At 30.6% G+C, this 18,391-nt stretch overlaps 1 protein-coding gene and 1 long non-coding RNA gene across 3 annotated transcripts in view; both read left to right on the forward strand.

The window, feature by feature from the left end:
* The window catches only part of LOC121116458 (uncharacterized), a 423,817-nt gene that overhangs the window by 391,574 nt on the left and 13,852 nt on the right, over positions 1-18,391 (forward strand). The window lies entirely within an intron of this gene.
* Positions 10,398-11,391, forward strand: LOC121116308 (uncharacterized). Its single transcript, XR_005863813.2, has 2 exons — positions 10,398-11,199; positions 11,266-11,391. It is a non-coding gene; the product is annotated as an uncharacterized lncRNA (long non-coding RNA).

Consider the following 18,391-nt stretch of genomic DNA (forward strand, 5'->3'; position numbering starts at 1 on the left):
GGGTTTTTATTCAAACAATACAAATGGATGCCGCCTGAACTTTAATATAACTCACGTTGTAGTCAACCGTTGAAGAAAAGAAGGAAAATTGCACTTCGTTACTTTACTGTTACTTCACACGTAGAAGAGACGGCAAAAAGAAAAATCAAAGTGACTATATACAAGGTGTGACGATAAGAAACTTGCAACGAAGTCTGGTTAACCTTAGCTGATAACTTTTGTGATGACGTCACAACGGAGCCAAGTTCAGTGTTACTGACAAGTTTTAAGCGTTAAATCATATTATTTCGAGAATTATATCTTCTTCTAGAGGTACTAGTAGTATTTGTCCTGTGGCAACCTGTATAAATCCATCAGATGTCCACCATTTTTGTTTCCCCAAACAGGATTTGAGACTCCAGGAACTATAGGTCTATAAGTGTAAGAAATGAAAATGGCTGAAATCCCATCATGCAATATTCCAGGGAATAAATGCATTCCGGCTTAAATAAATTGTGACAGAGATCAACGTAGGAAAAAAAAATGAAAGAAAGGTTTTGGTGGAAGAAATATTGAAATAGAAACTGCCTTGAGAATATTTTCTCTCTATTTCGTGCCATCACAAGGAGTAATGAATCTCCGTCTCCGGTGGAGGCCCTTAGAAGTTAAAAAATTATCATGTTTGGATAAAATTATAACTTAATTCTGAGAAACCCAGTAGCTCCAATAATTTTATTAAGAAATATAAACACTCCCAAATTTTTGGCATGGGTCAAAATTATTATTGAGAAGATGATGCTATTTTTTTAGAAGCAAGATGTTGTTATCCCGAGAATACCACTACAGTGGTTTATTTTGATAGTTTTAAGTTTTCTATGAAGTTGAGTGTTACGATGAACAAAAATCAGGCCATACATTTGAAATTGTTAGCCTACATTGACCTATATCATGTTTTACCATTTTAAAATATGTATACGTAAAATGTTTAAGAGTTCATAGAAAAAATGGTTTGTATATTTTAACGCAAGACAAAAGAACTAAAAAATATTATTAAAGAATAAGTCATCTGTTTGCAATTATAAATATTTTTTTGGAATTTTGTATTAAATATTTTTTAAGTTTTCTGCAATATAATGATAACTTTTAAATACGTACTTAGATTTAAATTATTCCATAATTTTTCATAGATATGAATAAAAGTAAATATTTTCAAACTCACTACACGATGAATGTCGGGAACAAAAGCATTGAAAAACTTTGAGCTATATTTTAACAAATAGCTTTAAGCAATGCTGGGTATTTCTGCTAGACACAGGTGGTGAAGTTTATTTTCGGGGTATTTTTCAAATCATGTCAGGGTCACCAATGTAATGTATTTGAGGTTAAAATATGTATATTGAATAATAATTACAAGAACATACAAAGGGAGAAGTGATCAACTGGATCAAACTCCAACATAGTCAGCAAAATCTGTGATCTAATATGATATTTCAATAAAACAACACAACTTTTTGAACGTCTAGAGAATTGAATGACATTTTTAGCACAGTATTGTGAAAAAGTGTTATTTTTAAAAATTAAAATTGAGAAAAAAATATGAAAGATTGAAGGTGCCAATATTGGGTAGAAATTTATGCATTTTGCATCAACAAATTGATTCGAAACTATACAAGGTACTAGAAAAAAAAATAACATAACATCCACTTTACATTTTGTTTTATCCATAACACTTCAATCGTAATTTAGAAGGCTATCTTGTAGAAAATAAGGAGGGAATGTTATTACGACTAATGTATATTTTTTTGTTCCTATACACGGCCTTACCTCGCTAAAAAAATACAAAATATATTTTATGGGCAGCTTTCTCTGGTCTCATTTAATATTTATTCTTTTTCTATAAATAAACGAAAAAAGAGATATAGGTACTACACTTTGCTCCGTTTTTAAAAGGATTCTTATTGATTCCTCGTCGTATATACACGTTGGGGGATTTTAAATCCGGGACAAGTTTAGACCTCAATATCTTGGCAACCCTGAGATCTATATTTATAAAAGTATACTCATCAGATTCAGCTGACAAAACTGTAAGAGAAAAAATACAAATTTCTTGAGATGTCCTCTGAATACAAATCCCGTGCTGTCATTATTGTCTGCCTTCGTGCCCAAACAACCCCCAATGACGCAAATACGTCTATACATATATATAGAGAGAGAGAGCTTTCATTGATGTTAACAGATCTGGTGTCATGCTAAAATTTTAAACACGCATAACACTCTTGACTCTTTTGAGGGCTTCCATTCACGAGTCAGTGCCCAGAATGGACAAGTAGTTCCTCGTCCAGGCCTGGGCGGCCAGGTTGGAGGCTGATCTCAAGCTGAAGAAGGTTGGTTGGTTGGTTGGAGTGATTTACTTCACTTACGTGTTAGAGCAAAAGATTTGTGAATTGCAGAATTTCTTTCGGGAAATAAATTGTAATAAACATTATCTTTATTTTTCCGGATATAAAACCCACACTTGTATACATATATTCACCATCCTATTATCTCTATGAAGACATTCTGGCAATCATATAGAAATAGAAATGTATAGCTTTAATAAAATATTACTAAGCAATATTATAAGACAGTATGGAATAAAATACTCTGGGAGTACTAAAGAATTAAATAACAGTTGGAATGGTTGACTTATTTGGCTAATTACCAAATGATTTTGGACCTTTTTTCGATTTATTTTTGGGGTAAATGTTGAGTGATACAATAAAAGTAACAACGTTTATCTACGGCTCACTTTTTGAAATAAACAAAGATGTATTGTATTATACTTTCAGATATTTTTATTAATTTCCATAAGTTTTTCATTTAGCAGCTGACTCAAAGTATTATGAGCTCAAAAAAGGTATAAACTAGGATTTTTATTTTCATATAAATTCATGTCAATCAAGAATATTCGTTTACAATTCGTGTCTTTTCATACTCTTTCATTGATACTTATTTAGATACAATAAACAATTCAATGTACATATTACGGTCAATGTGCAAAATCCCCGGGCAATCTATAAATTTCCAATAGCATGGTCATTTTACTTTCATATACATTTTGAAGTTAAATGGTTGTGGGTAATTTGATTATTAAACAATTTCATTGCAGGCAATTAGATCGTGAGTAATTTTACTACACGACTTTGATGAAGTTCCCAAAGAGAAGCATGTAACATTGCAATAGACTGCATAAATTCTGTTGGATGGAAATGGATAGGCTTTAACCGATGCAATCACCCAAACTCCACCCTCTGCCAAACATCAATATTAAGTAAATCTGGGAAAAAAGGGACACCTCTGTAATAGCCAAGGCTATAATAGCACAATATGTAGCACCACAAGTAGTTTGTTTGGCTAATTTGTTTATGTTTATGATAAATGTAAAAATATTTAAGTATATATATGCAACGTACAAAAAAAAATGATTTTGTGAAATTATGACATTTAATGATAAATAATATTTTTAAATGACTTAATTACCGAAAATCCCACTTCAGCGAGAACTGTAGCAGTAATTAGATTAAATACAGAAATAGATATTAACCTAAATCTTACATCTACTTAAATGTTTTTTATGTTAAGTTGTACAAGAATTATTTGTCTTAGTTATTTAAGCCAGGACATTTTTTACTTTACGTTGATAGGGGAAAAGGAGTTTTGAGATTTACTTATCGTTTGATAACAATCCCTACAGCAGAGATGAAAAAAATATGTTTGAGAGACTTAAGATAAATATAACTTAGGAACGAGTTGGAGCTACTTCAGGATTTGAACGGAGACAATTTAGATAAACATGTTCTGTCTAAGGCGGTATTATGTTTTTTGGTTTTTTTATACTTCTTTTTTATTATGCAAATAACTACACACTTATGTTCGAATAGTAGAATAAAGAAAAACATGAAAATAGCAAAAATGCAAATGGGTACTCTTAGTTATAGTTGTAAAAAACAATACCTATTTATCATCATTTTAAATTGAATTAAAATGTGCAATCACATATATCAATATGTTAAATTTCATTTTTCGATCAATTGACAATTCGGCAAAATATAAATTCATCAAATTATCCTTGGGTGGAATGTCCGTTCCGCAAAAAATGTTTTTGACCTATAGTCCGCCCATGGTTTTACAAGTATTTGAATTGTTATCCTTAAGTAGTATTTATTTGATATAAGTTCCTTTGTTCAAATTATTCATCTAATAATATGATACTTCTAATACAGCTTCATAATTATACGACAGTTGGTGCCTCTGATAATATCGCGAGAAGATCTGTTGTTTTTAACTTATTATTTATGTTTTGATATGATATTCGTTACTTATGGATATACGAGGTCTAATAAAAGAGAAACTGTATCATCTTATTCCGAATTAAATTATCGTTTGATTCTCAAATCTTTATTTTTTATTATGTTGGTACACATATCCACAACGTTTGACTTTTGATTGGCAGATAAAAAGGTTGGACGTCTTTTGGTGTGTTCCACAATGTTTTAATATTGAAAAATGGAAGGAAAAAATCAATTTAAGGAAAATTTCTTTAAAAACTTTTAAAAGTTTTTTTTAGAACTTTCCTCTAAATAAAATTTTTATCCCAATTTTTTTTTTTTCAATGGTATAAAATCGCAGAGTACATTAAAACACGTCTAAACTTTTAAGCTGTCAAAAACAAACTAGCAATGCAAAAGGGCTGATATTGTCAACAGATATTGCGGACATGTCTGGAAACATAATAATAAAAAATTGAGAATCAAATGAGAATTGAATTCAGAATTAGAAAAAAAGTTTTTATTTTTTTTAAATCAGAGTAGTACATAATGAACTTCATCCATAGTGATCCTGTCTTGCCCAGATCGTAAAAGTCATTTCATTCCTTTGATATCCTTAATCAACTCTATGAATAAATGCTCCAAGAGCGAATCTGGGCTAGAGGAACAGACTCCGAACTCCGAATGGCAAATTAAAGAAATATGTTGTCTCTCGACATCATCCATATTAATTTTTATTCACTCCGAGGTAGTATTAAGTAAAAATCTTTTTATTTGTATAGTGGTCGTACGAACGATACATTTTTGAATAATTCATAAAACAGAACTTCTTATAGTAGAAGAAATAAACGATATTAACTTTATTTCTTAAGTATATAAATGGAATTAGAGTCCATTTATCCATACTTTTATTCAACAAAAATCCCAAGAAATGCATATTTTTTAAATTATACATTGAATATTTTTATATAACATAAGCTATGATATTCTTCATCACTATGTATTATAAATAAGTTATAAGGGTCTAAAGAAGAGGGTAGTTTTTTATCATTTTTCAGCATAAAAATAGAACAAGATACAGAATGAATAAAAGCACTTTTTAATCATTAAAAACACTTTTACATTAGTTGTACTATTAATCCTAATTTTAATTTGGGGATCTTTTAAGGGTAAAATTAACTCGGAACGATTATAGTTCCGAATGGCTATAATCCCAGATATTTCAGAATTAAGATGACTGAGGGAAAAACTGGGATCAGATTTGGATATTGCGCTCAAAAGTATATATATTTGTTTTTGGCTTGAATTCATTTGTACAATACGATTGTTCCCTATGAAAACATTCACAGTTTCCAATCTTCTTCCTCTACTTACTAAATATTGTCCTCCACCAATATTCTTGTTTTGGGGTGAAGATATAGTTTTTTACTCAATATAAAATAAAACATGGGAAATTCTTCATATTATAAAAATAGTAATAATCTTTTTCAAAAATTTTAGTTATAAAATTTTCTTGTAAAAAGCAATAAATCCTTAATTTGGGGAGGGCTACAGCCCCGTCAGCCTACTTCCTCCGAACACCTCTGTGTAATATTTAAATGCACTTATGTCACACATATTTGTGAACTTAGAAGAGGTTGACCATCATGAGGCAATCCACTGAGAGAATTCCGAGAGGCACTCAAATTATTCTTAATTCTATAAATATAATTGGGATCATCCAGAAGTTTAAATCCTCTTCTGATACTTTTTTTAAAAATTAACCTTAGTTAATGCTAAACTCAACAAAGCAAACTGTGAATTAAACGCACTGTTCTATGATTTCCTACTAAAACTACACGGATTTAATACTAAAGATATTTATAATATCCACTAGTTTTTATACATACTTGTTTTTAAAAATTGATGAAATAATCCCACTATTTTCAAATTTAACATTATCAAAGGCATAGGCGGTCAGGGGCGTCCACAGAATTATAGAACTCCTTAAACTGATTTGGGGGACTAATTTTGATGATGGAAGCAGTTCTTAATTTGAGAATATTTAATTCATTCATAAAATAACATTTTAAGGACTTTTGAAAAATTACGAAGATCTGTAAGCCACCCAATAATTGATTACTACCAACCATAATCAAGAGAACAAAAAAAAATGTTATTTGTCAGTAATTGATGGGTAAATTCAGAGTTTCATGTATCACATATTTTCAAAATACTCCAGGAAAGAACACCAATATCTAAAATACAAAACCTTATTGAGAAAAATAAGCCACCTGAAACCTTTGAGGCTTTTTGAGTTGGTTCCAACCATACGTACCGCAATTATACCAAGTTGGATAATTACATAAAGTGAGGAATACATTTTTTGTGAGCCGTTTCTATAGTGATTCTAGATGTATTTATATTTATTTAATAAATTAATTAATTGACAAAATTAAACACTGACAAAGGAATAATACACGTTAATATTAATTTTACAAATTAATACCGGATTATTACTCTCAATTGGATTGAATGATTATATAGAGTTGTAATATTCATATTCTTTGAAAAATATCAGTAATCACAATTATTACAAATGAGGTTAGATATTCAAATGTGATTGTATCATAATAGAAACATGCACTTTAAATTGGTTGATTGAGCCTATAAGTAGCTTGTTATAATTCTCATAATTTGTCTTGAGATCCATTGGTGGCATGAATTCCCAGTCCTAGATACAAAACTTCGTGTTATTGGAGTCCCTTAAGTGACTATGCAATGCAAACTGTTTTGTCATCATTTAATTCATTTGAAAAGATTAACAACATCGTTCTCATCTTTCCATTTTGATTCTAAATTATACCAAATTTACCGAGCTTTAGAGTTCTTTTTCGCTTACGTATCTCATTTCTTCATGCTCTCCTATGACCCAACCTTTGTGTGCCTCTCCGAATCCTCTCAGTGGCTTGCCTCACCATAGTGAACCGATCCTTCTTCTGACATATCCTGGATCATAACAAAATGGAAATTCTTGATCTATCTATGAGTCTAGCACTTTTTCAATTCGAGCAGTTGTTCTCTTAGTTTATTTTCCTTATTATATTAAAAAAAAATTCTGGTTCAAATTCATTGCATAGTGCGATTTTGATAGTATTATTGTAATTTTAGGACATAATCCCATCATTATTTCAACAGAAAAAACCATTGAATGTTTTTTATATTAATAAACATTACATATTTTGTTTAAGAAAATTAAGGCAAAATATCCTAAAGGCAAATGGCTTTAAGGCAAAATGTCCTAAGGAAAAGTGATTTAAGGCAAAATATCCTGAGGAAAAATAATTTAAGGCAAAAGTTCCGGGCACGGCTTAATACACAGATTACTCACGCCCATATGAATGAATACTGAATCTGAATAACTGAGTGAATAAATTAGGACTTATTTACTTTTAAAAGCAGTGCGAAACAAATTTTGCTTCCTCGGTAATTACATTAGGCAAATGTATTCGTTACCAAGACTTGTCAAGTTTGTCTTCTAAAAAATCGCTCTTTTTTTTAAACTTTCATCCAAATAAAACAACTATTCAGGTAGCAACTACAAAAAGCAGAACCCTCTTTCATAATAATACTTTTTTCATCTATATGTTCATATACATTTAACATTTATGTAAATGGGGTGTATTTTTTAGCTGGCCCGTTTTTTTTGTGTAATATAAAGAAAGAATTTTCTTTTCCTTAACAGTTGTCATTATTATTTCAATCCTAAGTAGCCTTTCCTTTAGTAGATTCCATTATATTCAAAACCTGATTGAACATTCATGTGTGCACATAAAAGACTCTGAGTAGGGGCGTCTGCTTTATTATTATTTCTTTTTTTTTTGGGGGGGATTGTTTTCGAATTTTTTCCCAAAAATTCAATTTTTTCCTCCGCTGCATAATTTGGATCGAATTGCGTAAAAAAATATTTTTTTACCTATATTTGAGGGCAAAAAATTTCCATTCTGACGAAAAATAATTATAGTAAAAATTAAAAAAATTCTGTGTACGCTCCTGCTGAGGCTTTTTGTAGAGTTATAATTCCTTATTGGACTCAGAGTAGAATTGGGATCCACGTCGGAGTAATTCTAAGAAATGCCCTTGTTTATTTCCTTCTCTCCTTCCTTCCTTGTCACAGTTGATTGTAGCTGATCTAATGAAACGTCAAAAGCATTATTAGTTATCTCTTCCAAAACATTCTTAAAATTGTCAGGGTTACCATGTTGATTTTTGGGGTTTTTTTTAACATTCCCATTGTACACAGGATTTTCATCACTATTTATTGTCTTTAGTAAAATTTTATAATAATAGATACAAACAATGATAATTTAGCTAACAATAATTTCAAATAAGTGTTGACGATAAAAAATGGATAATATTATTTTGTGGAAATAAAACCATACTACATAGTGTAATTTAAACTACTAAACTAATTAAAATATCATTGTTAAATAAATTAAAAGAGTCAACAAACTGACGTCATAAAAATTGTTTTTGCAAAAAATAATAAAAATTAATTATTCATATCATAAATTCAAAACTGTAATAAAAAAAACTTTTCAACATTATTATTCAAGTTTTTATGGCTTTACCTTTGATTAAATAAGAGCATAAAAATACAATTTATATATGATAAGAATATATATATTTATACAACAATAAAAATCTTTTGCAAAGGCAATTTAATTTTTGCTTTACGCTCAAATTTTGATACAAATAGCTCTGTGGACTAAATGAAAGTAATATCTCTTATTTCGACTACATAAAAACTGAATCCCTTATTTTCATCTCTGAACATTTGAGAACCTTATGCTGGGTTAACACTTACCAAATCTTTTATGCCTATAAAATCAATTTATTTGAAAGAACTTTGCATATTATAATCTTAAAACCTCAACAACTTGCCCTATCAAAATAAAAAAGTTCCCTGATTTAAAAGATTTATTGTTAGGGGAGAGAAAATCCCACGTTAGTAATCTTCGTGAGCTTTCAAAAATAAGATGGTTGAAATAAATAAGGAAACAAAAACTACGTATATGAATTATGTTCAGGATTCACGTAACCTCGATCAAAAAACATAGAATATATTACATAGTGGATTACTAGGGTTATGTATTTTTGTTTTAAAATAACTTTTATAATTTTTTTAGAGCATAATTATTATTTAAATACTATGAACTATGGTATTAATTAATAGTTTATGTCTCTTGTTTATTCTAAAGAAAAATAGATAACCCTGTCTTAAACGTTGACTTCTATTAAATAACATTACATGAATCTTAGTCAAAAGGCGTGATATAACAATCAACTCTGCAAAAGATGAAAAAGCGCATATACAAAATTTTCGACGAATCAGAATTAGAGATAAGGAAATACCTTCTTGATAGATATACATGACTCTTTGGATGTGATAACCCACCTTCAGGGAATTAAAATCTATGTTTTGGTTTCTGTTATCCCTAAAGTAGGAATTCTCATAATCCCTAGTGCTTACGATAAGTGGAGACTCTAGTTTGGTGAGGAGCTACAACCTAGCTAGACCCTTACAAGACTAATACAAAATAAAAAATATATAATTATTTGAAATATGATGACACCCCAGTTTTCTTCTAAAATTTTAAGAATTAATGTCTGTAGTAACTAAATTTCATCAAATTCTCTAGGAATCCAGGGGAAAACGCCTTTTTGGCAATTTTGTGTAGAATCAAGAACTCCTGTAACCAGGACAGGACACTGTGCTCGCGCGTTTCCAATATGGGTCTTTGTTTATTTAGAATTTATTTATTCTAAATGGAATGTCTCTCTTCAAGTGTTTTGCTACAAAATAAAGAGTTTTAAAAGTATTTTGCTAGGGAAAATCATCAAAATAATAAAAATAAGGCTATGTATTTGTAATAGAAGTGCTATTTTATTAGTACTTTAATCAAAATAAACATTAAAAACATATAAAATCTTACCGGAGTCCTTGGTAGAATATAGAGAAGAAAAAATGCGTGCATTTTTAAGAGGGTGAGGATACAAAAGGGCACCAGCAAGCTAAAAAATATAAAGTATCTGTAAGGTGGTCGCCTGGGCTATTGTCGTGTAAGATTACGCAAGGAGTCCTTGGATTACGTCAACTGTTGTGTGCCCCCGTTGTATTCGTTAGTTTTAATAACTAATAAGATTTATAGTGAATAGTTTTACTAATATTAATATTACTTATTATATTTATAAATTGCAATATTGCGATATTTGTATCTTGTAAGTTAGTAATTATTATGATTTATAAATATTTCATCGTCTATTGTTGTTCTTGTGTACTCGAGAGGAGGATCGTTACGATACCCTTCAAATGAAAGTAAATGTCTTAAATGGCAGATTGCTCTGAGACGAGAAGACGTTAATGATTAACTCTGGAGGCCATCACCATATGTGAACAACACTTCACGGCAGAAGATTTCCGAGTGGCAAGGCAAAATCTATCTTCCGTGGGAGGAAAAGCATATCGGCATTTGAAACGAGATGCAGTCCCATCTATTGTTCCTTGGTTACAAGCAAGTAAAAATCCAGATTAATAAAATCTTCGTTTGATCAACATTGAAAATGGGGCATGTTTAAAGTCTTTATTTCTTCCGGTAAAAAATTAATTTATGAGCTCATACTTTTTTAAAGAATGGTAACATAATTACCGATGATAACGGCATGATTATGACTCCTTTTCAATACTTGGATATGTTAGTAGAGGAAGTACAGACTGAGAACATCAACTAAGGTATTTTAAGTACAAAACAAGAAGAAGATTACCAATCAGATCCGTTGACCACAAATGAGCAATAGGTCCAAACTACCTCTACCAAAGAAGACCTCCTTCGACCTATGTTCTCAATCTAAAACTTTATTAATAATCACTCAGGTATATGAATAAAATACTATATATCCTGGGATATGTGATAAATGATAATCTCACTCTCAATACTAGGTTCAAAAATGGTCTTTTCCATTTCTAATCAAATATTTGAAGAACTCTTCATCATCACTTTCTTGTGTAATATGGAAATAACTATTTCTTACTAATTTTTAATAATATTATAATATTTAAACAAGAGATCAAATAAACTTAAATCAACTAATTTGGTATTAGCCACAACAAATGGAGTCTAAAAAAATAATTGCATTTATACTCCTTACTTAATAAAACCAATTTTAGGGTCAATACTAAATGAATTAATTAAAATGGATTTGAAGATACAAATATATTGAAAGGGATTTCAGGATACAAAAATATATTTATTTATTTCCATTGTACAAGAGATCAGAGGGTTCTTGTGAACATAATCTATAGATTTCTATAAACTGTATGAAGATCAATTCTTTATAGATGTTGTCTGTTGTCGTTGTCTTTATATAGAAGCTAGAAAGTAATTATTCCTCAATAAAAATTATTTTGACTATCATGAGAAGAAATATTGGTCACTTTCCTCAACTACATGTCAATGAATAATTCACGAATTGACTACATTCGTATTATCTTGAAAGAGCATTATCCAAAAGGATGAATGATCTTCGTTATCTTGGTGAGTCAGTCCTTGGTCACTAAAGAAACAGATTCCGTGATTGAACTTATTTGACATTAGTCTAAACGCTTTCCAAAGAAACTTTAAAACTGAGACGAATAGATGGATTTTTTTAAATGGATTTAAATCAAAATTCAACTTGGATTTAAATCCATTAAAATTGTACTTCAAGGACTACAAGTGAAAAGGACTTAATACGTTTCTTATTTCTTCAAAATAATAGATTCTTCAAATTAACATCTTGGGTTATTTAACTCATCACTGGAAGGACCAGTTTAAGTCTATGAATATTTTTAATTTATTTATCAATCAATAAAATCACTTTCATAACGTCTTAGATAATAATGAGTAATAAAATTAAAGGACTTATGTCAACAAGTGACTAAAATTCGTCTGAAGTTTCTCCGAATAGTAGTTAGTAGTCTTTGGCCGGATAATCATAGTTATTATTCAGTGAGTTGCATTACCTAACATTTAAATCCGGTCTGTTTTTTAGCTGGGCCATTAATTTGTAATTGGTAGGAAGGAATTTTATTTTCCTTAGCAGTTGTCATTATTATTTAATTCCTGAGTAGTGAACATCCTTTCCTAAATATACTCAATTATATTAAAAACCTGATTGAACGTTCGTATATGCTCATAAAAGCGGTGAGTAACCCTGATGTTGCGAAATTATAATTGTAAGTCCTAGTTGGACTTAGAATAGAATTGGGGATCAACATCGGAGTAATTCTAGCGAATGTCCTTGTTTATATCCTTTTTTCCTTCCTTTCTTGTCACAGCTGATTGTAGCTGATCTAATGAAACGTCATGAGCATTAATCTTACTATCCTCCAACACATTTTTCAAATTGTTAGGATTACCATATTAATTTTTGGTTTCTTTTTTTTTAACATGCCCATTCCACACTGGATTTTCCCCTTTGTGCATTACTCACTGTCCCCGTGTTTAAAACTTATATAAGTAAAAAACGCTCATACCAAACCTAATTGCGATTTGCTAGTAGAAGTCGATTGTACCCTTCCACGCATTTTAACTTCTCCTTTTTCACCAATGTTTAACCACTAATGGTGTATTTTTAAATACACATTTTAAAAATTATTTCGAGGTAACTTCACACCTTATTTAGACCAAAAAAAAGTCCGTACTTACAAAGGTCCACCGAGAGTTAAAATATTTTTTCTTGTAAATTAATAAGTTGAATAAAAACTGTTGGGTGTGGTCATGTTAATTCAATTATTCCTATAGAAAAAACCTCAGCTTTTTCTCATTAATTTGATTACAACAGCAAATTTAATTACCAAATTGTATTTGGTAACGAGTTAAAACCCCTTTTTGATGCATTGTGCACAAGTATCAAAAAGGAGAGTCTATACGATATAATCATGTATGGGAGAGATATTATAAAAACGGGGAAATTGACAATATAATATATAACTTATCATGGACATCTCTAGCTATCTGACTACATACAGAAGAATAAAAATCGCAACGGGTCCAATACGCGGCTTATTTTTAAAATTGATTAGTCATTATTTCATTAGTGAAAGATACTTATAGTATCAGGATTCCGATCGTGACTCTTAAGTTTAAGGTGATGGGATGGAAGTGTTGTGCCCCCGGATGCCTTCAAGGTTATGACGGAACTTCTAAGAATCCTAAGATCATATACCATAGTTTTCCTGGTTTTAATGTGCGTCCTAATCTGAAATTTGAATCCAAATGGGAGAGGACTGTTCCAAGACAGATATTACGTTCCTACTTAGTACATAACACTAACAACGACTTACAGTATAACTTCACAACAAATCTTCAGTTTAATTTTTAGCCTTTTATGCACAAACAAGGTTATTATGTATTTCTATTAACCTTGCGCACAAGTAGTTATTTTACATTTACTTTTTTCTAAATAAGAATAAAATAAAAATGACGACAGCTTTAGTAAATGCAAAAATATGTTCAGGCAGCTATATTCAAATTTTAAGTTAGTTGACCAGAACAATGGAAATTATAGCAATTTATAAATAAATCACACGACATCTTGAATGGAATCATCCTATGATTAAATAAAAACTGAAGAGTTCCATAAAGAAAAATATAATCAAATGTAAAATAATAGAATGAGGATCGAACATAAAAATATTTGAAGCATCTTCTATATAGTTTACAACCTCACTTCGTAACATTTATTGTATTACGCAACCTTTCATCCAAAAAGAAAGGAAAATGCCCAAAATCAGTTTGTAGTTGGCCAATTTAGTCAAACTATGGAGCTATTATTCAATAATTGTTTAGAATTGTTCAGAATGTAAACAAAATGAGCTAATTAAAATTAGATCAAGCAACGTTTACTAAAATATTTATAAGAAAAAAAGAAGTAAAAACATCAACCACTGACAACAATTACAGACCCCCCTGCTGGGTCTGGCCTCTGGATATGGGGTTTTGAACCATAAGGTACATGGACAAAACTTGAACCAATGTATCGTACAATGTCAGGATATCATAAAAAACCAAGACTGACAAAAAATTCAGACATCCCCTCCCCCAAAAACAGTTGAATTTACGGTGTATTTCGACCCATAATGTACAAAGACAAAACTTATATCATTGTTTAGTAGGAGATATCACGGGAGCCAAAATTGAGCTATCACGCATTCTGACCCCTCAAAAGTTGCGAATGGTAAATAAAAATCTGTTTTACTAAAAAAATCCCTTTCTTGTCCGGAAAGATTTCTGTATGAAGTAAAAAAAAATTATGAAATTGACTTTTTTTTTCTTTTTTATAAAAAAATATGCTTAAAAAATGATATTGCATGATATGTAATTTTTTGCTAAAGTTAAATCCCTTACTTCTACAGCGAGATAAACGTTGTGCGCTCCCGGATTTAGTGCAAAAACAGACGAAAAAGATAAAAATTACTTATGAAAAGGAGAAAATTATGCCAATATCTTATTTTTTTATTCTATATAAGTTAGTATATAATAATGTGGATAATTATCCTTAATATTTGATTAATACTATTTTTAAACATATAATATGTAAATATATCAAACTGGATATTGACACTAGGTTTTAAATTTCCTTAGTTTATCCCTTGATTTTATCGTTGATAAAATGAGTTCGTGTCTTTGGTTATAACCGTAAACCTTACAGGAAGCCTCTGAATCTTCATCTACCAATGCTTGCTAACAATATATTTTCATGATGAGCCTATGAAGAAATAATTTTCAATACAAATTTACGAGATAAAATGCTTTTTATTTTCATGTACAATATGGGCCAGATCTTGATCAATACCTCTTGATAGGGAAATTGCAAGCTGAAAATCCTTCAAACCATCATAGCAATTAAGTTGACATTTAATTGCAAACCACATTGGAGCATTATAGTTTAAGATAAATGCTACCAATTTTATTGATTTTCCTATTGAGCCCCTATAAATACTTGGTCCTTGCTGACCACCATCAATTTGTTTGAATGCTTCCTTCAATGTCAATTCATTGATGTGAAGTTGATACACAAGCCATTGAACGAGTCTTTGGAGGGAAAGTTCAAACCAATTTACAATACCAGACCAAATTCCTTCATTTGTGTTGCAATCATCATAATAGAAACTATGGATTCTAAGCTATCAAGATCTTCTAGAGCCGATAGTATATCCTAGCTTGATCATCGCTTTCCCACTTCTTGGTGAAACATGGTCAATGTATTCATGTTGGGGTTCTTAAATGGGGAGAAAGACCTGCATCAATTTGTTTGTATAATTTTAAATTTCAAAAAAGGATAAGAAAGTTTCCTGTCAATTTAAATTTTTAATTTCAAATCATGAAAGTTACAATTCACCATCCCTATATATTTTATACGAATAAAAATTAAAACAATTTCATGTTAGAATACCTTTAATAATTACTAATACTCTACTTTTTCTGTGCAAAATATATTTTTTGGAATCCATTGAGCATACCCAATTCTTTACACAAAGAAACTGATGTTAGACAAACTATTTGCACGCCATTTTAAGCTAAGACCCCCCTTTGATACACTTCATGGTGTTGTTCTTGACCATATTACTGTAGTTCTCTAACACCTTATCCCGGAAATTATGATCATTTAGCTTTATTAGTAGTATTTGTTTTATTAATTTTTAAATATTTAAATACCTGATAATAACTTACCCAAGTCTTTACACGAAGAAACTGATGTTAGACAAACTGTTTGCATGCCATTTGAAGCTAAGATCCCCTTTGGGACCAATCATGCTGTTGTTCTTTAACATATTACTGTATTTAGGAATAAATGTAATTTATTTGAAAAATACTTACTCTTACGAATCTAAATATTTCAATATTCCATTTTATAATTAGCTTGTTCCCGACACTTTTTACCGATAAACAGGATCTTGCTTTTGTATGAATGGCTCTTAATATGCTGAAAATCCCGTCTAAGTCACAATTTACAATAGGAGTGTTTTTGTAAATTGTCTCCTCAGAATTTGCTAGGTCTTGCAAATCGTTATACGCAAGATTTTCATCTAAAAATGTATTTAATTTTGTATTGAATGCTTCTAATTTCATATCGATGCAGAATGTTTGACAACATTCAAGCTAACAAGTAAAGGGAGTCTTCCTTCTTAGGCGGTAATAGACTCAGTAATTGGGTTGAGATTATGATTAATTATTGATAATTCTTTAAATAAACTCATCATTTATAATCTCCTTAGCCTTAACGACCTTTTGTGTTTTTTCATAGAGGTTGTTTAAATATTCCCTGATTATTTTGAAGTTATTGAAATAGTAATCAACTGTTTTCAACGAAGTTTCCTAGTGTATGACGATAGGTTCTGTAGGTAAGGAAATTTGGAAAGAAACAGTAAAGTTCCGTTTTCTTAGGCCAGGATTCAAAAACGGTTTTTTTATTTCTTAAATAAGCTCGTTTGTCTTTGGGAATTCTTTACGTGCAAGTTCAGTCACGTTATGGAGTCCATGACTTACTCAAATAATATGTTTCAATTGGAGGTAGCTTCTTTTAAGGTCTTCGCCCGCTTTTTTACAGTAGGGCGCTCCATCCGTGATGAACTATTAGTTAGTTGAATACTCTCAACGACAAAATTTACAACATTAACGGCAATAGCAACGTTTATGTCTATCATGTTGATTAGATAAGGAAGACCCAAAATACCAATCAATGAATCGATTGTCTTTAGTCTCATCAACAACTATGAAAATATCCTTACCTCCAATTTTCACTTTAATTTTGGAGATTAAATCCTTGCTGACAACCTCCATTAATCTATGTAGAGTCCTTCTACTAGGGACGGTCTATTAGCATATTTCTTCATAAACTTTGAGGAAATGGGGTTCTCCAAGGTCAGAAAAGGTATATTACAAGAAACTAGCATCTTTAAGAGGCCGAAGTCACAGTTGTCAGAATCATCATGAGTCAAATGTTGTTCGTATGCCTTCATATTCTTGATGTGGGACGGGGGAATTAAGTGTCGTTTGACTCTGGATGGGGGAGCTGTAAGAGTACTTAAATAGGCAAATTCGACAAAATATTTTGGTGTCGTCCGGTAGGTAGCTTCAAATTTCATGGCCTCCATTAATTTCATTCCAGGCATAGGAAAAAATGTTTTTCGGCATTTAACTAATTTTATTGTACAAACTCAAAGGTACTCGGCGAACAATAGATTTTTTGAGGAGATGTTAACACAACAATAATTCGAGAAAGAGTGAATAAATAAGGAAAAAGGGAAATTCTACTAATTGGTTTCCTTTTCTAATCTCAAACAGTAATTTATTTGACCAATCAGCCCACCTTTAGTTATAAGTTTAACTAGGGATTGGGATCGAGCGAGTACATGTAAAAAGCGGGAGCGAGACATATGGTACGGTTAATTAAAGTTACGGTTTTGGAGGATAGAATATCACGTGATTCTACTATAGAAATGAGAATCTTCTATAGCTATATTTCAATTTACACTAGAACAGTTAATATAAAAAATAGTCGAAATTCTCAAATTCAGGAATACTTGATTTACTTCGTGAAACTCATAAAAATAACTATCATATTTCTATATTATAGATCTATTAACATTGATATCTCCTAGATTTCTTCCCGTTATGTCTCTAATATGATAGGTTATACAATGACTAATCAAAAAATAATGGCTAACACTTAGAAATAAAATCAAATACACAAAAAAGACATAAAAATTATCTTAAATAAATTCCACATCTACATGTTCGAATCTATGGAGCATACCTAAGTATTTACCCGAAGAAGTGGATGTTGGACAAACACCTTGCACACCCTTTCAAGCTAAGATCCCCTTTGAGACCATTCAGGCAGCTGTTATTCTTTGTTCGTAAATCCATATAAAACTTAACTTACAACTGCAAAAATCAGGACATGTATTTTTGATGAGACGAAAACACGAAAACTCTTCAGATATGTTATATGTCAGATAGGACCAAAGCCAGATAAAGGAAATCGAAGAAAGATACTTACTTCTAACTTGATCATCTATC

Source organism: Lepeophtheirus salmonis, chromosome 4 (assembly GCF_016086655.4).
Source record: "Lepeophtheirus salmonis chromosome 4, UVic_Lsal_1.4, whole genome shotgun sequence".
Lineage (NCBI taxonomy): Eukaryota > Metazoa > Arthropoda > Copepoda > Siphonostomatoida > Caligidae > Lepeophtheirus > Lepeophtheirus salmonis.